This window comes from Dermochelys coriacea, chromosome 8 (assembly GCF_009764565.3).
Source record: "Dermochelys coriacea isolate rDerCor1 chromosome 8, rDerCor1.pri.v4, whole genome shotgun sequence".
Lineage (NCBI taxonomy): Eukaryota > Metazoa > Chordata > Testudines > Dermochelyidae > Dermochelys > Dermochelys coriacea.
Genome location: NC_050075.1, coordinates 92,480,271 through 92,506,223, shown reverse-complemented (window position 1 = coordinate 92,506,223; position 25,953 = coordinate 92,480,271). Strand labels below are relative to the sequence as shown.

Below are 25,953 nucleotides of genomic sequence, written 5' to 3'. Positions count from 1 at the left end.
GGAGCTTCCTCTCTAAGGAGAGAGTGAAGAAATTTATAGATGTCTAGAAATTACAGTTGATCTTTAAAAAAAAAAGTTAGCCTTGTTGAGTCACATGACTGGAATTCAATTATCAGCACCATAAATATTCTTGTGAATGGGAGCCATGTGTTGGCAATGAATTTCTGCTTTCTAAAAAGGAAGGAGCCGTTAGAAGTTATTAGAAATAATGCTGTGCCATCAACTTGTTTGTCAAGTCAAAAAGCAACCAAGCCCCATATATATCTTTGGTACAGAGAAGTGTGTTTTAGATGGGTCAGATACATGCTGCTGATGGTGGATTGTTTTAAGGCTAATATATTTTTAAAATCCATTATTTAAATATGCAGTATTTAAAACTTCAGACATATTGGTTTCAGAACAAAGCAAAATAGTTGCTAAGATGCTTTCTTGCTGCTGATAGCTTCCCTGAAATGTTTAGCAAGGACCTGCATGTTAAGTAGGGTGCCTCTAAATCAGTCTAAGATTTCCCATTACATTGGTAAAATATTGCTGCTAATCACAATGTGTATAGCCCAATAGCTCTCTCTTTATATTCCTTATGTTTTTTGCTGTTAACATCATGGATGTGAGTTATGTTTTTTGCATTCTACATCAGCTTGACTTCCTTTCTTTCTCAGACTCGACCATGGAATTGCTGGTGAGCTTTTTTAGAGCAGACATGATTTCAGGTGCAGTGGTTCCATGCAGTACACGAACAACTGGCTATATCTGTGATTCATTTGTGTTCCACTCAGGAATTTAGGGAACTGTGTGATATAGTTGTCAACAGAAAAGACAGCCATCATTTTGACCCTGTGTATCTAGAATCTCCACTTTCAGAAACTTGGTTTGAGTAGCACGTACAAATGTACACCATAATTTTTCAAAATGCAAAGGAAACTTGAAGTCCTCGCGAACTGGTTTATTTTTCAACTCATTTGGCTTGGCAAATGTTGGAAACTCATCATAGTCCATCCATTAATATGGACCTACTTATAGGGTGGGGGAGTGGAAGGGTATTTAATTCTCTTGACTTTCTTTCTTTCTTTCTTGACACCCCTAGAATTGCTGATGAGCTTGTTTAGATGATTCATCAAGAACAGTACACATTGTTGGCTTTTAAATCAAGCCTTTGTATGTGGGAAATTTATTACCATTTCAGTAACAATGTAAAGCATAATAGTCATCTGTGATGTAAAAAACACAATTGTAGATCTTCATTCCGGAGTGTGACTACCTAATGATATACTCTCCCACTCCAAAAGGTTGGGGAGGGGGTGTCAAACAGTGGACTTTGAAAATGGCTATTTAAAGAACTGTAAATGCCTCCTGGAAAATGCTGAAAAAATATATATTTGGGAAATATTCTCCTTTAATATTTTATATTTTTTTGCTTTCTGCTCTTTTTACCATGAGGTAGCCCAAAACTTCAGATATTTGTTCCCCAGGAGCCCATCTACTCCTGCTGCTTTTTTAATCACTTGAAGTTATAATCCTGTTTCTGACATCACAATTATCTCTACAGTAACTAATTATGATGTTGCATATAGGGGATTATGGCTTCAAGTGGGTAAAAAACTGGCTGAGCGAATGGGCTCTTAAAGTTAAACCCCATGGACCAGTTCCGGAGTTGGTGAAAATCATCATAGCTCCACTGATTCTAATGGAATTATTCTGATTTACACCAGGTGAGGAACTGGTGCCTTATTTTTATGCAAATATTTCTATCAATTAAAGCAAAACAAAAACCGCCAGTAAGAAGTGAAAAACAAAATATATTAGAAAGGTTGAATTATGTCTGTAAATAGAATGCCTTGTCAAATGACTCCAGGACAAACAGATGGGCCTTTTAGAAACTGTAAATGCAGAATCCTAAGCACTTCCATCACATATTGTGTATATACATAAAGGTCTACTTTTTAAAAACAGCCTCGTCAACCGGGCTTCTGGTTCTGATTGCACAGTTCTGATGGAGCCTGCAGTTTTTTCTCTTCTGTTTTTAGAAGCATTTAGGTAATTAGTTAATTGTGGGAACAAAAATATAGGTGCACTTAGTTCTTGACACTTTTTTGCCTGTAGTATTAAAGGCCAATCTGAGGAACAACTATCATGCTGGACTGAAGACTGCAATATCAGATTTTTTCCATGTTGAAGTGAAATAGCATTATCTTGTTACTAGAACATCTTTGACAGCTTTATAAGGTTTCCTTTCTAATCCAAGTAGTGGCCAACGTTCTTTTGAGACATTCTGTTTTTATACATGGGTTAAACTGAGTTTTTCTAGACTTCTTATAACAGAGAATGTGAGAGGGGATGTGAGATGAGGATAGGCAGATTCTTGCTAGCATCCTTATCTAGCACTGCTCTAAAACTATGGACAGCATTTCTGAGCAGTAAGAGGATTGTCGATCAGCTTTCAAAGTTGACAAGGTCACTTGAGGTACTATGGCAGGACTTGTAGGTTCAGTAGTTGATCTTGTGTAATATTAACCTGGATAATTTTGAAGAAATTGATTTGATCACTCTCCTAATTTTTCTTGTTTAATTAGAGGTACATTGCAGCCAGAGCATAAGAAAATAGAATTAATGTAAATAAATATTGTCAAGCCCATTTCCATAAGGTAGGTTTCCTTTTTAAAAAAATTCTTATTGAGCAATTTAAATCTTTGAACATATTTGTGGCTAACCTCACACTTCTTCTGCTGGGAGAGTTCACGTTTCTGCAAGACATGTGAAGAGTCTACCCATGTATGAGACTGGGGACTGCATATAGTATTCTGTGTAGTTCACCACAGTCATTTACTGACGTGAGTTTCCAGGTATACTGGGCCATTTCCTATGGGCTACAGAGGCACCATTTCTCACTTTGCAGGAAGGAGAGATATGGAATGGCTAACCCACCATTTCATTGCACTAGAGCAGTGGCTCCCAAACCTGTTCCACCACTTGTGCAGGGAAAGCCCCTGGTGGGCTGGGCTGGTTTGTTTACCTGCCGTGTCCGCAGGTTTGGCCGATCGCGGCTCCCAGTGGCCACAGTTTGCTGTTCCAGGCCAATGGGAGTTGCTGGAAACGGTGCGGGCCGAGGGTTATACTGGCCGCCGCTTCCAGCAGCTCCAGTTGGCCTGGAGCAGTGAACCGCGGCCACTGGGAGCCGCGATTGGCCGAACCGGCGGACGCAGCAGGTAAACAAACCAGCCTGGCCCACCAGGGGCTTTCCCTGCACAAGTGGTGGAACAAGTTTGGGAACCGCTGCACTAGAGAAGGACTTTTTTTTATATTGTGATTCTGCCCCATAATTTTGCTTTGTTGCTTGAGGAGAGCCAAGGGGGACTGTTGATCTGTTATCCTATAGTGCATAACGTACATCTCAGTGAGGGCTTCAAAGCCACAGTAGCACCAGAGCTCCAAGGCGGGTGCCTGCTCTTCACTGAACAGATTGGCAGCTACAGCAGAGGCCTGAGGGATACTTTCATACTTCTTCTTAATTAATGAGTATGCAGGCACTTAAGACAAGTTACACTACCTGATGTAGCATGTTGACCTACAGCTGCCTCTAGCCAAGTGGCCTATTTAAACCTATTCGTTTCTAAATATAGCCTTTAAATGATAATGGGAAACTTCCCGATTGATTAGTTTGCTCCCACTGCTTCCTTTTTCAGGTACTGAAGTGGAAATGATATTCCCTAATACTAATCTTAGGCTGCTCATTACATTTATTAAATTGACTATATGAAAGTTCTGGAGCTGTTAAATATTCCTACAAAGCTACAGAATTTAGAGATGGAAAAGTCCTGTTAGGTCATGTTGTCCTGCTAGTGGGCAATTGTTCTACACAGTACATTGATTATCCAGTCTACTTTTAAATATCCCAAGTAATGAGGCTTCTACCACATCCCTTGGGAGACTGTTCCATAACCTAATAGAGCTCACTGCCAGGAGGTTTTTCCTAATTTCAAGCATATTTTTTCCCCATTTTTAATTTTATCCCTTTATTCCTAGTTATATCCTCTTGTATCACCGTCCCTGACATTTACACTCTCAATTATTTGTACTGTTTTGATGTCCTCTGTCACCTATTGTAAAATCAAGTTATATATTCTAATGCTTTGCATTTTTCATAATGTAATCAATCCCAATCCCTCCAGTCCACTAATGGTTTTTCTTGCTCTTTCTAGAATTTCTGCTAGGTGGATTAGAGTCATAGGACTGTTACCTCTGCGTTCCATGTTGTGATGACTTTGCATATGCAGCCTAAAATTGCATTGGCCTTTGCTGGTGCTGCCATACTGCATTACAAAGTCATGTATAATATTCTTTCTTCAATCATCCCTAGGTCTATTTTGCGATTATTGCTTTCTAGGTTCTCCTTCCCATGGAATATTTGTGTTTCTCATTGTTTTCCTCCATAAGTATTTTTCTGAGATGAATATCCTTTTCTTCCCATGTTATTTCCCAGCCATATTTCTAACCCTTCTTGCCTTTTTCTCTTGTTTCCTTGGTGTCCTGGGGAGTCCATCCAAGATTTCCCTTTTAGCATCATATGTGAGTTTCATTCATGTACTATTTATTTTTCTTTTATATCATTAATGCACATGCTAAATAAGATGGAACTCACCACCTCTTACCTCTTCTCCCCAAGGTTCTCCACATGTCCACCCAACTCAGCATATTGCTATGTATCATTTTCACATGTTGTAATGAGCTTTGTCCCTACCACAATATTCATATCCACAATAATATGAAAAAATATGCTCATAAGATTTTATGAGACCTTGTACTAAGTGCTTTATCAAAATCCAAATATATAATCTCAATTGCACTTAATTATTCTATTAATTTTTCAGCCTTATAAAAAAACCAAAGTTAAGTACTGTGTCAAAAATTGTTCCTTAAAACCATGCTACTTATTGATCATCCGTTATCTTCCAGTTGTTATGTGATTTTGCTCTGTCAATATTTTTAACCTATGAATATTTGTTTGGACTGTAATTGCTAGGATCATTATTCCTTCCTTTTTGGAATACTGCTTCCACATTTACTTATCCCAATAATTCTGATACCTCTCCAATTATCCATTAGTTTTTAAAGGTAATTGTTAGTATTTTGGAAAGCTTGTTAAATAACTCAGAGTTTTGCCTGAATAAGGACTTGAGGTTGTGGCACATAACTTGAGGCCCAGTGAAATGATTTGGAGTCTTCCTTTGCATTCAGTGGGCTTTACTGAGGTTTAACTCACAAGATTGGGAGTATGGAGATCTGGCTGTATTTCCTTTTTTCATTGACTTGTCTCATCTTTGGCAAGTCACCTAGAGACAGATAAGAAGCTGGTGTAAATCAATGTACTGCCATTGAAGTCAGTGGAGGAACACTTAATATACCATCTGATAATCTGGCCTCTTAGTTCTGTGTGCCTCAGTTTCCCTACCTATAAAGTTGGGATAATAACTACACATTTCAAAGGGATGTATAAGGCTTAATTCATTATTGTATGTAAAGTACTTAGAGGTCTTTGGATGAGGAATACTCTTGAAATTCGAAGTATTATTATTGTTAATAATAAATTATCTAAAATACAGTGGTCCATTGAGAAAATAATGGTTTGTAGGCAGTGAAGTAGTTAATATGATTGCATCTTTTACAGGTTTCACCAGATACACTCACTCACTGTACAATGGATAATTGTTAGCTCTTGTTGTGCAGATGCTGTTGCAGATGGAGCCCTGTACCTGCATGCATAGCAAATGAATTAGACTGGCAATCCCCTTTATAAAGCATAAATATGTAATTTGTTCAGCTGTTGTAATTAAATATGTATGTGTGAAACAGCCACCATTCAGGTCATTAATGATGCGCCATGCCAAATTAGAGCTTACAGACAGTAATGTACATTGTTGTGCAATGAGGGAATTGCAAATAACATAGCTAAGCCTTTCCTAGTCAAGTGATGGATTCAGTGGCTTTAAATGGAATATTTATATTTCTAGGATTTTGATTACTTCAGTCTATATTTGCATTGATGCCCAATCAAAAAGATACAAATTGGATGGAATGTTTATGTTGTTAGTTTTGTTTTATTACTGTTTGAACATCTTAAAATACCCTTTAGATACATATGACTGGGTATAACATTTTGTAACCTTTTGATAACATACTGAATATGTCGTTATGATCATTTTTAAATTTATACTCAATAAAGAACTGGGAAGTACCCTTTCTTTTGCTAATACAGACAACTACCATATCAAACCACCTTGGACAGTTTTAATTATGTCAATGTATCTAGTTTCTGATCTTAGGACTTCAAACTGACCAATAATTTTTTTTAAATGTGATAAACAATGTATTTATTTCCACATAGATCTGCTAGATAAAAATGCAGTTCTCAGAAACAATGAATGAAGCTGGCCAATGTAATGCAGAATGACTTAAAATCAGGATATCTTTCTTTTGTACATGTGCTTTTTTTTAACAGCTAGTAGAAGATAATTTTGCTAAAAAATGTGTAATATTATTTCTTGAAAAAATAAAAGTTAATGTGCTCTTGTGCAGTGGACTTAATAAATTAAATTAAAGGTGACAATTTACTTCACCTAAAATTATCCTTCCTGTATATATTCTGGTCAGTTTAAAATAGATCAGGGTATTTTGTTTTGATGGTTGGTACTGAGTATACAAGAGCTAATCATCTTGACCTTTCTAACAAACAGGGCAACAGAAGGAAGCATCTCAGAGTTAATTCTGTCTTGTTGGCAGTGGGAACAGAACATTCCTCTGTGATCCTCTTTCACATGATTCACTTGGGCCTCCTGGAAGCCAGTCTTGATACTATTAGTGCTGGGCTTCTTAGGGCTAAAGTAGATAGACACTAGTGACATCACAGACCATTTGTGGTTTAGAGTGAGATTGGACTGGGCAAGCAGAGTTGTTAAGACTCATATTAAGGAAACAGAGTAGAAAATGGGATTAGATGATAGATTATTTGTGTGGTTTTACAGTGAATTTGAATTTGCAACTGTTAAACCTAGACTAAGAAAGAAATAGAAGATTAAAGATTTTTCAAGGTCAGAGCTATAACAAGTTACATAACTTGCTACGTAAAATCTACTTTGATGTGTACTCTGTAAAACACATTGCAAACATTTCAATTACTTTAATATGTATTTTACTGAAAGCATTGGAAGTAACTATTTGTAGAACAATATCTTTATACTTTAGTTAAATTACTGTGTCATAATACTGAAGGTCTTTCTTTCTTTCTTTCTTTCTTTCTTTCTTTCTTTCTTTCTTTCTTTCTTTCTTTCTTTCTTTCTTTCTTTCTTTCTTTCCAAAATGAGACACATTTTTCCAAAATATAGTTTTTTTATTCAGTTACAGTAGAACATATTTCAATTACAATATAAACAAAAAATCATGGACCCTGCATATTCATTTAGTACATTTTAACACTATGATTACTGGTGTTTTGGGAAGCTATTTCTGAGGAGGACAACGATGATAACAATCTCAATCACAGTTAGGCCTCCTGTAGGGTTCCACTGATTTTAACTGGAACGCTCCTGTCGATTTTGTTCCTCCTATCTGTAGTCATGTGTTCAGTATTAACTTGTTCCACAGCATGACTCCAGCAGCTTAGCAATACAGAGTTTGTACAAGATTTGTTTTTTTTTCTTGCCTTCTCTTAGTCATTATATGAATAGCTCAACCTGCTAATTCTTGGGTTGCATTATTTCCACCTCTTGTGAGGTTTTAGTTGCCCTAGAATGGCACAAACTTCCATAATGTTCTATTTTTTGGGGGGTAGGGGAGAAATGTTTAATTTTGTATTGTGTATTACAGTGTTACATCATCAATGAGGGGAGAATATTTTCAAATGTATTAAATTTTGTTTCTGAGAAACAGACCCTTGTATGCCTGCTTTTCTATTGTGTCTTACCAGTGCTTAGAGGCAACTTGCTCTCTCAGTAAATAGCTGCTTCAGGGGTCTTTCTTTTAAAATCCGAGTTAACAGTTTAATTGCAGAAACAGAGTTTGGCAGAAAGAATACAGACTTCTGGGTGGTTAAATTGCCAATGGTTGTAGGCATTATTGATTTAACAAAGGGTTAATTTCCAAAGGTGTGTGGAAGGCTCTGGATGTTCAGTTTGGCACATTCAACTTGCCAGGACTGACAAGGATAAATGGGTCAGAATTGGTTATAAAAGTATTAACTGTGGCAAAACGGTGTGTTAAATACATTAACCATTAATAAAAGGGTGGGAGCACCACAATGGCAGCTGGCCAGGTACTTTATGATAAGCGCTTGCAGAATTGGGCGAGTCAGACTTGATGGTTTGCTGGCAGTTGCTTCTTTGGCCAATGCTGCAGTAAACACTTTCACTTGGATGTTGGTTTTCTGTTGTGTCTGGCAGCCACACAGGGCTGCTTGAACTTTAGCCAGAGGCAAATATTTATACATCAGAGCATGCAGTGTTCAACTGGTCAGGCCTGGGAGAACGAGTGACAGATCTGTGTGCTTTTTAGCCAAAGAGGATGTGTGTCCTTTTTAATTACATTTGTGACATGGTGAAGTGGGACCACATTTTGCGTCCTTTCAGCTTTAACTGTATATGCTGTGGCATAAACTTTTAAAATATTTAAAAACATTGGCTGAAATGTATTTTCAAAAGGGGACAGCCTGATGTTAGTTCTGTTCCTTTAATTCCTCTTGGAAAGTTTACAGTTAATATTTTCCCTGGAACGTTGTCAAGCTTTTGACAGTGCCTGAGTGTATGCTGAACTGTGAAATTGAGACGCAGAGCAAGTTGTGAGAAATCTGTTTCTACTCAAATCTGTAAGGTTTATAAAAACTTCAGCGGGGGGGGGGGGGGGGAGAACTGAGGCTGGGTCTCGGCTTGCTTCTCTTGGTGCGCTGCAAGTCCGCCATTTTAAGAATTCAGCAAAGGGCGAAGCTTTCAGCTCCTTACATGGCGGCTGTATTTACTGCAATTCCGGCCAATCGTACAGGCTGTGCCAAATCATGTGATATGCCACGAATGCACTTACAGCCATTTCCTTGTTCCTAAAAACTTTGTTACCTCTACAGATTACTTTACCTTGTTTTTGATGCCAAATGTTCTTTGCTGAATGTGTCTAGCAGACTGGCATTTGTCCATAAAGTTATTTTAGTAGGTAAAAAGTCTCTGAGCACTTGAGCTGTGTGCATTCTTTATGTAAAATGGATTTCCCTTCTTGGCCTCGATCCAAGAGTACAGAACACTCGCTGGGCGAGAAGAGAGCTTCTCTGCGGATGAACTGGTGGACTGACACACTCTAATTTTTTGGCTCCAGACCAGACAAGCTAGATTGATGCCAAAATTCAACAAAATAACACATTATTGTGTAATAGGAACAGTGCTCAAAGTGAGCAGGAGCTCACAGGAACTGAACACCAGAAGTTTTTAATTTTTTTTCGACAGCAGAAGCTCTGAACTAGCACATTTAAAATACTGCTTCAGTGGAACAAGGAGTTAAATGTAAGGGTGATGTAAAAAACTGAAGATAACGCACGATTAAGAACATGAAGGGGATGGGAAAGGGGGGGGTGAGAAAGAGTTAACATAATTTTTGTGAGACTTCCTTCAAACATGTTCCATAGTGCTCAGTGGTGTTTTAACCCTCTGTGCTCTGCTCCAGAGCTCTGACCTGTGTTGAAGCATTAAACATCTCACCTGTTTTTTTCATTTACATCATCTGAGCACTTAAAACAAACCCAACAGACCAAGTTAAGTGCAATGCCCAGATTTGTATTCTGTTAAGTAAGGGTTATTAGAGTGAGTACATTTAGCACAGAAAGTATTTTTGGGAGAATCTTTTCTATCATGTTGTGTCACTTAATTTGATGTTAAGTAAAGTGTGTGTATGTTTAGAAGTATTATACTTTAATATGCACAGTAATCAGGTTTTTCTCTTAAAATAAGTAGCTTTAACTATATTGTTATTAATTTTGCACTTCAGTAGCAACTTTCATCATCAAATCTCAAAGTACTTCACAATAAATAATTAATTAAGCTTCAAAACACTCCTTTGGGGATATAAGTGGTGTTTAAGGAATCACTGCGTTCATCAGCGAAATGCAGATGTCTCCGGGGTTGAACATGGCAGCCCTTTAACAGCGCATAACAATGCAATAGGAAATGAAAACTAACATATCCAGTGGAAACTTCAAGGGGACTGTAGGTCAGCAGATTATAATTGCATGAGTCAGAATTTGGCCAGACCACTATTGTTAGCACCATTACTCTTACCAAAACTTACCTTGGATTTTTAATGCCAACAGTTGGTCAGGACCCTCCTGGTTTTGCAGAAACTCCAGCAGCACAGCAACTGCTATCCCATTGGGCCATTTTCTAGTACTGACTCAGAAGGAACAGTAAATTGTGACCATAAGCACATAGGAAAATGGGCTATACAAGAGGCAATGCCTACCAGTTAACTCTGATGCAGTGGAAAATGTTGGATGGTGGAAGGATTTGTACTTGGTTAGAAAACATCCTCCCCATCCCTCCCCCATCACATGTTTCTCCATAGACCTGTGAATGGCAGCCTTTTCTATCCTGATTCCCCAACTCACTCATACACGGATGAAGGCAGCCTGATTTCCACCACTATATCCAAACTGATCAGGGTCCTTTGTAGCATGGGCATGGGCTGATTCTTATCTTCTGATTGCTCTCTCTAGATGTATCTCTTTCTCGATTCCATGTATTTCTAAGGCAGGTATTGCTGAGGTATCAAAGCACCAAGATCTAAAACAAAGACATTTTTGGGGTGGCATCAGGTAATCTCTCGAAAGAGGAGAAATAGTATAAATTCATACATACTGTTGTGGTTACATCTCAATGGTGGCCTTCAAGGAAAACAAATGGAAGTGTGTTCTTTTTTGCCTTATAAAAAGACATTATTTTTTATTATTATTTTGTTAAGGAATTTTGCTGCTTGTTTGTTTACATTAGCAATCCATTTAGCACCCACAGGCAGCAATCAGGGTTAAAGCCCTGTTATATTACTTACTATATCTTTCTATTGTCCCTGCTCCAAAGAGCTTACAGACTAAAATAAATCAAGAACAAACAAGCTGGTCAGTGTGTCCATTGCCTGGGGGAAAATAAACCTTATTTGAGAACTGTGACAGTATTTAATTTTTGTGCTGTATCAAATACAGAATATAATATTTCAAAATAAATAGTAAATAAAAAAATAATGATATGAGGATTACAGCCACCCTGGTGTGCAGTAACATTAACCACAATAGTCATTAGAGCCTGGGCTTTCCATGTGAAAGCCAGATTTTTTCCCAATACAAGTTTTATATCTTTCTGGGCCCAACAACAAAAATCTTCTGGCAGTTTATTTAATTGAGGTTTTATAGTTTTAATGGTCTAAAACTGTATAAAAAAAGTCAAGGCTTCTGCTAGCTTTTCAAGACCAGACAAGGGTATGATACAATGTTAAATATATATGTCTATATATGTGTGTCAGAAGGAGTAAGGGAACTTTCAGAATAAGGTGTGCTCTTAGTATTTCAGCTCATTGTTATAATATTAACAGTTCCATCAAGCTGTTCTCCACTCATTACAGAAACAATTAAAAATGTTATGGGGGAGCGAACTAATTTTAACATTTAAATCATTGAGTATGAAACCAATTCAGAATTATGGGGCTGAATTATGTGGTGTGGTGTGGCTGCTTTGTGTTGTACTTGTGGTGGAATCTAGCTGTAGATCCAGCATATCTGACACTGGGAGGATCACTCCACTTCAGGGGGATTCTCCGATGGCACAGAGGGTACTACGCCACTGTATTCCTTGATATTGGTGTTGAAGATGTGGCAGGGAATTTCCTAAGCCACACTATCCCTGGCTGCTGTTTCATGACTGTGAGACCATTGGCAGCTGGTGTAAATTAGATCTGCCTTACACCAGGCAACCTGACTTACCTTGTGTGCCTGGCTTGGCACATAGCTAGCTTAAGGTTCAGGGAGCCAAAGGTAAGCTTTGTGTCAGCTTTTGCAACACATCCCTTTTGCAACACACCCCATGCTTTGTATGCTCCTGATGTAACCAAGGATCTGGCCCACAGCATTCAACATAGTTTAAAAGAAAATTAAACTATGAGAAAAATTAGTAAATCATAGGAAGGGAGCTCACCATGAACCACTCCAACAAGGGTCTCAGAGTAGCAGCCGTGTTAGTCTGTATTCGCAAAAAGAAAAGGAGTACTTGTGGCACCTTAGAAACTAACAAATGCATCCGATGAAGTGATCTGTAGCTCACGAAAGCTTATGCTCAATAAATTTGTTAGTCTCTAAGGTGCCACAAGTACTCCTTTTCTTTTTCCAACAAGGGTGATATTCACAGTCTATGAACTGGGTAAAGACAATTAGAAGGAGTAGACTGAAGCCATTCTGCTGTAGTGTATGGATCATTGGGCCTGATTTACATAAGTTTTACACCAGTGTAGCACCGCTGACTTCAGTAGCACTACCTCTGGTTCACACAGATGTGAGAGGAGAGTCTCTGTTGTTATGTTACTCATCTGTTTTTTATTTGTTAACATGTTCTGGCTCTTTTTATTTTTACTTTATTTTAAGAATTGAAAATGAGCCCAGGTGCAGTAACAATAGCCGAAGCCAAACAAACAGTAATTCACTCTTAAAGTAGTGAAAGGATAAAAAACGTCATGTACATAAGCAAAAAATAACTGACATTAACACAGTAGGCAAGGTGATTACATACCACGCTATTGACTCTATGTGATCATTATTGCTATTTGGAGGGTTGCTTAAGTGGGTACCTGAAGGTTAAGTAATAGCTGTAGTAGGACAGTGAGAGAAACAGCGAGAGATGAGAAAAACCAGAGGAGGCGATAGAAGGATGGATAGAAGGTTAAGAAAGAGGAAAGTGGATAAGTAGAGGTATGGACATCTGGGGAGAAAGGTGATGTAGTTATGCCTTGATAAGTGATATTTATGGGCCATATGATACCTTTGGTTGAAGCTCCCCAGAGAAAAAATAATACATCTAAGTGGTTGCCTTAAGACAATTTTTTTATTTTTGTCAACAACCCAATATAATAGAAATGTGTTAATATAAATTTGTGAGCTTTAAAATAAAAACAAAAGAAAATGAAGCTTTTTTCTAAATCTCAAAAAAATCACCCCTTCTACCTCCCCCACTTTTGAGCAGAATTGCAGGTGTATTCTCACTTTACCCAAACACAATTATTTTAAATTAGCTCTACTCCAACTCACCTAAAATTCTTTCATCATTTGCAAAAATTTCATTTGTTTTTACACTCAGCGTTAATAGGGCTGTACATGGGTGCAATGGGATGGACTAGTGAATCTTATAGGGCTCTGATCCTGCAAAGACGTGTGCATGTGCTTAACTTTACACATTGTCCCATTTCAGTGAAGTCTACATTGCATAAAGTTAAGCAAATGCCTAAATCTTTACAGAAGTGAAGCCTTAGACTGTTAACTCTTTGGGATAGGGCCTAACTTTCTGTTTGTGTGAACTACATGCATTACCCTATGGGTACTACTGCAGTATAAATACTAATAATAACAGCTATATGTTGGACTCACTGATTAATGCTGGCTTTTCTTTGGAAATGCACTCATGACAATATATACCCCTGGGGGAATTCTGCGCCCCCCCAAAAAAAAATCTGCACCAAAATTTTAAAAATTCTGTGCCAAAAATTCAAAATACTCTGATATTTTCTTTGTCAAAATAACATAATATAGTCATGTCAGTTTCAATTATTTCGATAATTTATTGAAACTACAATACAAAGGGTGGAGAATGGGAATGGGGAGCACAGGAAGAAACCCTCAAATCACCTTTGTCTAATAGTAACGTAGCTAGGTTTAATCCTTTATTTCTAGTTATTAGTCAACAAATATATGCAGCCCTATGCTCAGTGTTACATCATAGGCAGCTGACGAGGAAGTAAGGGTTGGGGTATCAAACTCACAATTTATATTGGCTACTGACCATATCCAGAAAGGTCAGTGGTAAACAGTTCATGGAGCACATTTTAATAGGAACATTTTTCAGTTAAAACATTTAGACCAGTTCTACTCACTAAAGCCATCATAAGCATTTATAAGGGCCAAACTGTCATTTACAATATTGCTCCTATCTACTCTGGCAGTGCAAAGGAACCTTAAAACTTTTACACCGGTTTTATGCTGCTGGGGGAATTCAGTAACAATGGGAACAATTCACTAACAATGGGAACAACTAAGCAGGCAGGCTGCTACATTATGCTCTGCCTGTGGGGACAGAGCCTATCTCATGCCTACCTCCAAATACCCCAAGGCCCTGCCCCTCCACTCTGGGCATGCCACAATAGCGAGCAGAGTGACACAGTCTCTCTCGTTCTCTTGCTTGCATGCCCAGCCCTGCCCCTTGGTGGCGACTAACATCTCTCCATGTACGCATGCGCAGCCCTCTCTCCCCTTGCATAGATTTATATCTATGCCGTCTGCTCCAGGCTGCTGGGGAGGAGCGAGTGACCAATTTTGCAGCTTCCCTTTGCTTCCCCTCAGAAATTATTTTTCTGTGAGGAAGCAAAGAAATCTACGGACAACATGAATTCTACACCCGCGCAATGGTGCAGAAGTCCACCAGGAGTAATTATAACATCATGTCAGAGAATGTGGTTTAATTTCAAATTGTATTAACATATTTCCTAAACATATCAGGGTGATATTTTTCAAGGAAATAATTCTCTTCTTTATGTTGAGTGAGGAATAAAATGCTTATTTTAATATCCAGTTTTCCCGGCACTGGGGCTAGCTATTTCATTTAAATTAATATCTACAAGAGAGACATTGCAAATTTAATATTAACACACACTACTTTATACTATAGAGTTTTAGGGTGGTTATGCACAAAATATGTATTTGCAGTCCAAACTAGCTAATAGTTTTGCAACTAGTGAACATAAATTGTAATATCTATACTTCCCAGCTTGCAGTAGTGTTGTCTGAAGTCTGGGATGACTGATGTTAATCTCCAACTTGTTTTGTGGCTTTCCAAAAATGAACTTGAAGTAGAATAAAATGTGATGTAAATCCATTCATATTTATATTAATAATAGAAAGCAATACACAAAGTATATCCTATATAATAAGTTATTTAACATAACTTAAAAGTAGAGACATCCCTGTTATGAAAGAGAAAAAGTATTCAAATACATCAGCTGTTAATTGCATTGCTGGTCTTTGAGTTTCCACCTTGGTGATGGCTGTATCTTAAATTCATCTTCTTGAACTGAATGTAAAGATTTAAAACATTAAAAAAATTAGATGGAGATAATGGGACTATCCATCTTCCTTTTGGGGGTTTATAATGCTGCAAAATAATTTTTATTTCTAATGGGTCAGATCTTCCAGTCCTTATTTACACTTTTCTCAGACAAAACCCTCATTTGAATACTCAGTATCTCCCATAGTAAGACAAGTAAGCATTGCAGAATTTGATCTATTATTATTCATCTAGGAATAGGTTATGCAAGCTTTACTCATGCAGGTGAGGACTTATATGAGTAGCCCCATTGAAGTCACTGACCCATTGAAGTCAATGGGAGTTTTGCTACTGACTTCAAGAGAGCCAGCATTTCACACACTGCAACTGCTTATGGAATAAGATGCTACTCTGCATGAGTGAGAGTATCAGAATCTGGCCTTAAGTTAGCAAAATGAAACTTCATAGCAACATATTGATTTGGAACCAAATCTCATGCATTACCGAGACCCTGCAACTTGTATTCAGATCAATGGGAATTGTAGGGACTAAAATCTTTCAGGATTGGGCCCTATATAAAACAAGAATCCAGGGAATAATTCATAGTGCAGTTGTTTGTTGAGTGTCTCTCTTGTGATGTAGTTTTAGCCATGGGCAGTGGATTTGTTTGAAAGCAAACAGACACATACCAATTGATGGGAGCATAATGCAAATAGGATAAATGGGTAGATTAAGGATGGGTAAAATGAATAAAGAAACTGAATGAATAAAACACCTTATTGTTCCTAGAAGGCCAATCTAGCTAACATTTAATTCTGGAGGAATTCTAGTAGGATAAAATGTTACTTGCTTTGACTTTTTAAGCCTTACAGAACTGTCTTGGAATTTTCTTTTTCATTCATTTTTGGTGCATTGGTAACTTGATCTGTTAATCTGAATTACGGAAGTGTGGTTTACATTTCCTTTTTTTTTCTTTTTTCTTTCTTTTATTTCCACTAAGGGTGAAGTAAAATACATGTTTAACTTGCAGTGGCAGTGACATGCTTAACATTGAGCCTCAGGTGGTTAGTGGGGGCATTATTTATTTATTTATTTTGTTTAGGGGTTGGGGGGGGAGGGGTTGTGTTTGCCTGATGATTATGAGGCAGGCAAAAGTACTCTCACAAAACTGCAGCACTCATGCCAAGAGCCAAAGTAATTTCTTGCTGTACAAGACCACAAAATTAATGGTTACAATGTGAGCAATTGTGTATTATTTGTAAGGACTGAAGTGTGGAATGTAGTTGTTGCTTTTAGCTTATCTCCTTTTTGACCTTCCCTATCACTATTCCTTATACCTTTTGTAGACCTTAGCACTCCTTCACCTGAAAGGGCAGGCAGGGAGGCTGTTTTAATGAAGGCAATACTATGTCAAGGATGATTCTTGGCAGAACCCTTCCCAGCCAACCTGACCTAGCACCTCAGCAACATTCTTGGCCTTGTCCAGCAACAGCTTGAGAACCCAGGTCTGTTTCTGAATCCAGATGGCAATGCGTTGCCATATGTCAACAACACATGTCATCCTGATTAAATTTTTAACCACATCTATTCTGCTGTCCACATAATAAACCGTTCTCAGCCTACTGCATAGCAGAGGCCTCTTCAGTACTGATCCTAGTCCTACTGTGGAAACATGCTACTGATAGCTCAGTACAACTGAAGGCATAACACTTTCTTTCTACCAAGCTCTTCACCTCAAAGCTGAACCTGAGTGGGACTTCCTGTCCCTAATGACACTGCTGAAAGAAGTTACTTGTTTTAGTTGACTCTGAGTAGTAGTTCTGTGTTCTGGATCAGGAAATAAAAACATTTTGTAAATACTGCTTGTGAGAGCCTTTTGTCTTAACTTGTCTAATAGAAAGTGTCCTGTCCAGCCTGTCTGAGGCTTGGAAGGAGAGAGAACGCTCTTCTAATGGGACACAACCTAGACAGCCTCTCACTCAGGGACTTACTCTTTTTTTGTTTTTTCACTTCCTTCTCGATGTTCCCTATCAGTTGCAGAAGACCTGTCATTGCTCTCCATACATGAACTGATGCCACACAATTTACAATGTTTTCAACAGCTTTTATGGTGCACCTCTCCCCCAGTCCAAGCAAGCTACCATGCTAGGCTCGTCACCCAACCAGCTAGACTTCATTGGTTATCTGACGCAGTACCTATTGGGGGTTTTATTATTGAGAAGGTTTTCTGCAGGTTTCCACCCAAGGGAGGATGTCTAAATCCTCCAAGACACGAATGTGTCACACTCAAAGTTTCAAGTAGGCTGTTAAGATCACACACTATTAGATACGCCAAATGATCATTTTGAGACTGAGATGCTGGGGAACAAAGATTTTTCCAGCTTCTTCTCCCTATCTCCTTTTATTTTTCCTTCTTAGGTGGGAGGAGGTCTCCTTAGGTGGAAGGGGTGCTAATGCGAACACCTTCCCCTGAGGAAGTACCTGTGTGATCCTACATACCATCTAAATTCCTGCTTCTCTGAGAAAAGCAAGGTAGGTTGCAAATAAATATGATAGAAGTGAAAGGTTAGTTTGTTAGCTAACCTTGACTTCTTTTAAGCTGATATGAGCCTACAGACATGCAGGTCTTGGAAGGAACTGTGAGAGCGACAAAAAATTCCACCCCTTCACTCTGCCATTTGGACTACGTTTTTGTGTTCTCAGTCTAGTAAGGAGAGCATTTGAAGTGCAAGAGTAACTGGCCCAGAGGTTGTAGGCACAGGGAAAATGGGTTTCCCTTGACGCCTGAACTTGCTTTATGGTTTGGAATACACTTTTGTGGTTGTTTCAGAAACTGTTCCGGTGCTATCCCCAAGGGGAATCCAGACTGTTTACCAGCAAAGCAGAGAGTCTGGCTTGTGTGATGAATCTGCTGAGCCATCATAGGTCAGCAGGGGGCAGTGGGACTAATCTGCTCCGTGTGAACTTGCTTTGGAGAGATAGGTCAGGAGGAAGGGAAGAGTCCTTTGCCATTGGGAGGGTGGTGGGTAAGGATGGAATAGAGCAGAATGTCTGGCGGCCCTTGGAGGAGTGTGGCCATTGGAGACAGTTGGTAGAGTGCTTGTTGACACTCAGCAAGTGCTGAGCCTATCAGATCTAGTGTTTGGAGCTCCGTCAGCCCTTGCCTTCAAGCTCGTGCTACCCAGGGTATGTTAACCGGACAAGTAGAAGGGACTGGTGTACGTGGCACTTCAGCAAGCCTGCAGGGTGATACTTCCAGTGAAAGCAGGACTTCAGACCAGCATAAGTAGGAAAACTAAGCATGCCTTTTAGTTGCAATAGCCAATTTCTTTATATAGCTAGGCAAATTATGCAAAAAGTATTTCTTCTTATTATTTGTAGAGCAACCAGCACACAAAACTTCTGGTTTTCCCCTCTGCTTTCACAGTGCTCAAGTCAGTCTGTAGAGCTGATCAAGTTCCTTGAAATGTGAAAGGAAAAACACCATCTGAACTTTGCATTTAAAAAAAAACCTATCACAGCCTCTCTGATATACCGTATTCAAGCATCTGCACAGGGAAGGAGAGAATTTGGATCAATTTTTATGGATAGTCAGTTTTTCAAGCCAGTGCCAAAAGATATGCTCTTAATTCTGATTCAGTAACTGACTTCTTGTGGATACTGTGCCAACGTACAGTAGAGAGATGCTATTTATTTAGCAGTGATTATAATAATTCTTTGTTTTAATATATGTATTATAGTATAAAGGTCAGATCCACAGCAGGTGTAAATAGGTATAGCTCCACTGACTTCAGTAATACACACCATTTGACAGTCTAGCCCATTGGGTTTTTTTAATGTGTATTGACTGTCCTGCAATATTTAAAACCTTGCCATTGGTGACCAATGATGTCGTCTAATGTACTGCTGACTTTCATGTAATATAACTATTAATAACAATGAGGGGAAATTAAGCATCCTAAGTATGACTTTTCTTATGCTTCTAAAGTCTATTCCAGTCCTGCACATACATTAAATATAACATTTAAATGCCTATTGCAGTGTCTGATGTTGAAGCACTATCTGTTGGAGGAAGGAGCTTTATCCCAGTTCTACTTCTGTCTTTCTGTGTGGCCCAGGAGACCTGCCTGTGTCTCAGTTTTCTCATCTGTAAAATGGAGATAATGATACATAAACTAGTAAACTAGTAAACTCCTCTTCTTCTTCATTGTTGTCATTTCCCTATTTGGGGCCAGCAGTTTCTCCCAAAACTCACAACTGGCTATCATGCAAGTTGGTCTCTCTAAGGTCCTCTGTTATCTGCTTCATGTACCGAGTCTGTGTCCTACCCCTGGGTTGTTTTCTGTGCATCATCATTGCGAGGGCCACCCCACCAATGTAACTCTCAGGTCTCTGCTGGACATATCCATACCAATGTAGCCTAGCCTCCCTCAACTTATCTTCAACTGGGGAAACCTGCATTAAGCCCCTCACAACTTCATTTTGTTTCCTATCATAGAGTAAATAAAGTCTTAAGAAATATTTTTAAATGTCTTTTGATGACAGGTCACATTCTGTTCTTGGATATATGGATCATTATTGAAAACAAGAGAAATCGGAGTCATTAGGGAAATGGCAAAGGGTAAAAGATACTTAACGAAACATCAGTCGTGGGGAAATTTTTATTAGGAACTAGTATGTGATGCCAGCTGCAGCTCTGTGTTTGTCCACACCTCTCGTAAATGTCTGTGCCTTCTCCCATGCCACCCCATGTATGGATCATTCTTCTTGAGCTGGTATGCAAGGCCCCTCACCTTCTGCTTATTCACATTCCTCACAATGACCAGCCTCTATTGGATGCCTACAAGTAATGCCAGTGGCACCATGGTTGTAGGGGAATTTGGGATTATCCATTTGTCTGTTTATCTGTATACATCTGCCCACTTTTCCACCCACCTACTCTTATTAAGTGGATGAGGCCAGTCACCACCTTATCACTGCACTTGCTTGTTGTTTCTCTGCCCTCCATCTCACTGTTGTTAAGGCATTGGACTGGGCAGAGCTGGGTTCACTTTCCAGCTTTGCTATAGCATTCCAGCGTGACTTCTGGAAAGTCCCTTGATTACCCATCTACAAAGTGGAAATAGTAACCCTACAATTTCTCAGAGGAATGTTGTGAGGATAAATTAATGAATTATTGTGTGGTGCTCATATGCTGTAGTGATGAAGACCATAGGTAGTAAGAGAGCTACAACAGGAGCTGTGCTTTCTTTTGTGTTTGTACAGTGCCTACCACATTTGTGGCATTACCAAATATAAAGTAATAATGATAATTAATAATAATAATGCAGGATTGCACCTAGAGAAGTACAACATGATTAGAAACAGCCAGCAAGAATTTATGAGAGGTCATTTGTCATAGCAGACAAGGAGAAAGACAATGGATGTTGTGTATTCCTTTCCTAAAAGCATTTAGGGTATACGGGTCCCATTGATTTTCATTTTGTGCTAGGCACTAAACTCCCATAGGTGATTTTGAAATTCCCACTTTACTTGATTGGGCCCTTTCTATTTGCACATTGAACTTTTATCGGCTGTGTCTCACATATTGCAGATTAGAAAAGGAGTACTTGTGGCACCTTAGAGACTAACAAATTTATTTGAGCATAAGCTTTCATGAGCTACAGCTCACTTCATCGGATGCAACTATTGATGCATCTGATGAAGTGAGCTGTAGCTCACGAAAGCTTATGCTCAGATAAATTTGTTAGTCTCTAAGGTGCGACAAGTACTCCTTTTCTTTTTTGCGAATACAGATGAACATGGCTGCTACTCTGAAATCTGTTATATTGCAGATTGTAGCTGGTTGGACAGAAAAGCTTCTCAGAAACAGTAAATGTTGAGTGGCTGCAAATGGCAATTTCAGCTGAAAAGGAGTAACTAATCAGACAGCCAAGACATCAGTTTTGTACCTCACTTGTTAATAATAAGCCATAAAAACATATATAAATAATGTCCATTGTTTTATTTAAACTCATGAATGCTTACAAATTCAAAGTGAAGGCTCAGACTCAGCCTATAGCTCACTCTGAAATGCCTTTTTGCAGCATGTACAGTGTGAGATGTGTGAGATCACACTCTTTTGATACCCCTTCTATACATCAGCACAAGGATTGCTGTTTGTACAGAGCTTCTGCCTTAACTCTGAATTTCCTGTTTTTTGGGGGGGTTAAAGTGCACCTTTGTGATTTCATTCTCTTTTTTGATTTTTTGTAGTAATAAATGCAATTAAATAGAGACAGAATCAGGGAGGGGGTAGAACACTGACAAAGTGGATGTGAGGTTACACAAGATAAGGGCTGCAAATTAAGAATTGGTCAGAATACATAATTGTTTGACTCAGTGAATTATTAGATGCGCAGTAGATTAACATGAAGGGGTTAAATTTCTGAACACTGACTAAGGGATAGCTACTCTGTTATTTGCTTAACAAAATTTTTTGTCTGCATATTTCTAATCCAGTGTGTTTTAGATTCATTGCAAATAATTCTTTCAGCTGTTTCCTAGGTATCCTGTCACTCAAATGGATAAAACAATATAGCTAGCTCAGTGGAAAAAACAATAAATAATACAATAATATGTGTGCACTGTATTTTTTGTGTAGGGCCTTATTCACCACTTGTGCTACTCCAGTTTTACACCAATGTAACTCTGGAGTTAAAGTGGCATAACACTGTAGTAATTCAGTGGTGAATTAGGCCCTTAGTATCTATCGTGTGCCTAGGTTTTAAAAATGGTTAAGATAAAAATATTCATTCAGTAATCCATCTGAAGTTTATTAATTAGCAATAATGGTGACTTTGGTAATGTTAACATTTAAGCAAATATGTCCGCTGTATAACTTTATCATATGAATATTCAAAAACCGGAAATCCAGTATTTGCGTAGGTGTAAAATTAATATGGTAAATCAATTTCCCCCATCAGAGAACATACTAAAATCTGGGGGGAAATAAGAAAAATAGTTTAATTTTTGGCTATGTAACAAAGTTCAGTTTAAGTGCTGTCAAGACATTTATAAAATTGGCTCTGCAAATCACAAATAGTACACATTTGTGTATAAACTATGTAAACATCAAAAATTGATCTTCTATACAATCATGGCATGTCACTTAATCTGAATTTTAACAAATTTTGTGAAGGGTGATATGGAGATGAAACAACATAAAGATTTCCTGGAAGCACCTAAAATTGTGCTGATGAAACAATCTGCCAATCACATGAGCGAGCAATTTTCTTTTTATTTCCAAGCATCGGTTCATCTCATTGTATTGACTTTGAGAGATTTGTCCTCTCCTGTTATCAGATGTCCATTCCATGGTAGCAAACGGTGAAAGAGACTCTTCATAACAAACTGCAGCATATTAATATGTATTTGAGGGGACACCAACATGATTTATTAAGATTAAAAATGGATGTATCCTAAAAGTATCCATATAGAGACCTCCAAACATGCTGCAAACTTGCATTGGAGGGGCCTCATGTTGTGCCCATTGTGTATGTGAGTCTTCATGCTCATTCGTTGCTTGGTCTTTACTGAAGTTGCCACCAAGGGTGTAAGTTAGTGCTGTTCATGGAGGTAGGGGTTTGTTGTTGTTGTTGTGACACCTCTCTACTGGGCACTAGACTGCAAACATCAAATTCATTTCACTTTGGCCATTTCACTTTTGGTCATCAGATGGTCACTACCCACCTGACTGTATTTAACTGTTGATCTAATAGCCAGTGACTTGTAGCCACATAACACTTTGAGGGCTATTCATGATTTAAAACGATGTGCTTCAGTTGATTGATGAATATTTTCTTCCTGAAAGGTCCTTGAATACCAAATGTACTTTTAAAACAGGATACAGTGCAGGCTATCCCATTATTTTGTTATAAACAAATTTATGTTCCTATTTCACACCTACAGCATAATTCAAAATACTATCATATGCAAGGAGTCTAAGGAAATACATGTTTATAAACTCCCCATTCAGTCCACAGAAGGGCTCTTTAGGTGTTTCCCTGATGGTACTCATATGAATCCTTCTTCAGTTAAATGAAAATTTTGTGGCACTGACTTGCTGTCCTTTGTATTCATGTATTTTCAAAGGTCCCATTCTTTCTTCCTCCTCTGTCACAAAAATGTTTGGTTATAAACACTGAATAATAAAAAGGCTGTCTCCCCCCCCCAAAAAATAGCAATATTCTAAGAATTATATATTTAAAAGTGTAGAGGGAGTGGGGTTGGGAAATCTGTTTATTCAACACTTTTTTTAAAATTACAGTACTGTCCTATCTCATTCATGGTGCTAGGATTTTTTTGTATCATAGGAAGCGTCATTAAATTAGCTCACTTTATTCATGCTCCTAACGGCACTGGTGGCCTGGATTCTCATTTACATTAAGGCCCTTTTACACAGCTCTTGATGTGTAAAGAGGCCTTAAAGTAGGTGCATCTAGAATATATATCTGCTCTTAGGGCTCTTTACACTGTTAAGAGTGCTGAAAAGGGGTCTTGGTCTAAATGTTGCCCAGTGACCTAAATGGGGCAGCACTCATGAGTAAGGCAAGCAGCGATTGGCCTCATATGTGTGCTGTAGTTCCTAGCAATGGATATGCACATTCTCACTCATAGTAAAACTGCCCTTCTGTGACTCAAACCCCAGCCTTTTTAAAGGCTTGCACAAGGAGCGTTCAGTACCTTCTTTCTCATTCAGACTCTTGTTTCACCCTGCTCCCCCCGCCTCCCATCTCCTACAAGCCCTGTTTCATGTTGAAGATCCTGATTTAAGTCTAGTAATTGTGTTAGCCACTTTGCTGGGCCCCCTGTGAAGGTTCTTTCGAATTTCGTGTGGTCTGGCAAGCACTGCCATTCTGGGGAACCTCTGACCAGTGAAATACCAGAGTATGGGAATATAAATGGATCAGGGCCCAGAAGAGTTCCTGCTGGATTGGCCAGACCTTAAAGAGGTTTCTCAAAAATAGGGATGAGTTTGTAAGAGACTGTTCTAATCTCCTTTGGCTGCCAATGTTTCCAAAGGACTGTTCTGGCAGCCTAGATTTGCCAGGGCACTGGGACCTTTCCCTTGCCCATGCCCACCATCTGTCAGCCAGGAGGAGAAGTAATGGCTCTATGCCAAGCAGGGATTCCCCTCTCCTGGGATCTGCCAGGTTAAGGCTGCTTAGCTCTGACGAGGCATAAAACAGCTGCAGTGCAGCTAAGAATTGGGGCCTTAGATGGATAAATAACTGCCGTTATCATATCTGTAATGGGACTGCCAGCAGATGACAGTAGGGCTATTTTGTTGTAGATTTTTTGGTTTCTTTTTTTATGAGAATATTGTAAAGATTTCAGGCCTGATCCTTATTTGGAGTAAATTAACAACTGCTGAAGATCTGGCCCTACACTGATAAAATTAAATAAAAATGTCAGTCCTTTTATCTGTGTGCAAATTAAGTGAGTTAATGTGATATGAAAAAATGTTTGTTTACATTGTAATCTTGCTCTAGGGTACTAATCTACAAATTGATCTGAAAAGATTGCATGTGCTTTGGGGAAAATTGAAAATTGTGTTAAGCCACAGTTTCACTAATTATTGACTACAGGGAGCTGAGCTCTGGGTATCACTGAGATTATAATAATAACTATGTCGGGTTATTTTTTAAAAGTGATATCACACAGGACTTTAAAGAGCAGATTAAAACTAAGGTTTTCCAATTGACTTCAGTTTACTGTAGTTATGAAAGTGTAACATTTTGAAGTAGAGCAAATAATTAACAAGTGAAGAAAAAATAATATACCTCCAAAGAAAAAGCAAAACAAGTGGCATCTTGTAGATGAGCACATTAGCTGAGGCAAGAGCTACACAAGAAACCTTTGCAGGTAAAGCAGTTTTGATTGGGGTATATTTTTTTTGCAACATTTCTATACTGGCGAAAGCGCTAGTGCAGACTCAGTTATACCAGCTTGAAAGAGCTTTTGCTCCTATAGTTTATTTCACTCAGGGAACTGGTATAAGCACTTGTTTGCTGGTATAAGCCTCATCTATGCAAAGAGGGTTTACAGGTATAGCTGTACTGATATAGTTATACTAGCAATCTGTTTCTAGTGTACACCTGTCCTTCTTAAATTAAGTAATTGCATATAGAGGTTGCACTGGCTCGAAAGGATGTCAATAGTAAAACTCCTTTTGATATCAATGGGAGCAAAGATTGGCCATTCCTGTTGTACAGTGACGTTTTTTGAAACCCCCAGAATCTTCATGAGTGTCTTACCTAGAGTCTAGTAGTGACAGGACGTGTAAAGATTTATTGTCACTAGCAGCATTATTATTATTTATACCCAGAAAAGGATTGTTGCCAAATTGTTCAGTTCTCCCATCCGTACTCTAGTTAGGCCAGATCCCAAACTGCATAAGTCAGTGTAGCTGCAAAGTAACTGTGCCAATTTACACAACTCAGGATCTGGCCCACTCAATAGTACCTTATGCTCCAAGTAGTCCCATTAAAATGAATAAAACTGTTAGCAGAGTAAGGTATTAACTCAGTGGGTAGCTGAATGTGGCCTATAAATATATAGTAGTAAAATACTGGGGAGGAAGTAACCCATAATTGTA

The 25,953-nt window shown here is 38.5% G+C and overlaps 1 protein-coding gene across 18 annotated transcripts in view; it reads left to right on the top strand.

Moving 5' to 3' along the window:
• NFIA (nuclear factor I A) overlaps nt 1–25,953 on the top strand; it is a 465,041-nt gene that overhangs the window by 234,791 nt on the left and 204,297 nt on the right. The window lies entirely within an intron of this gene.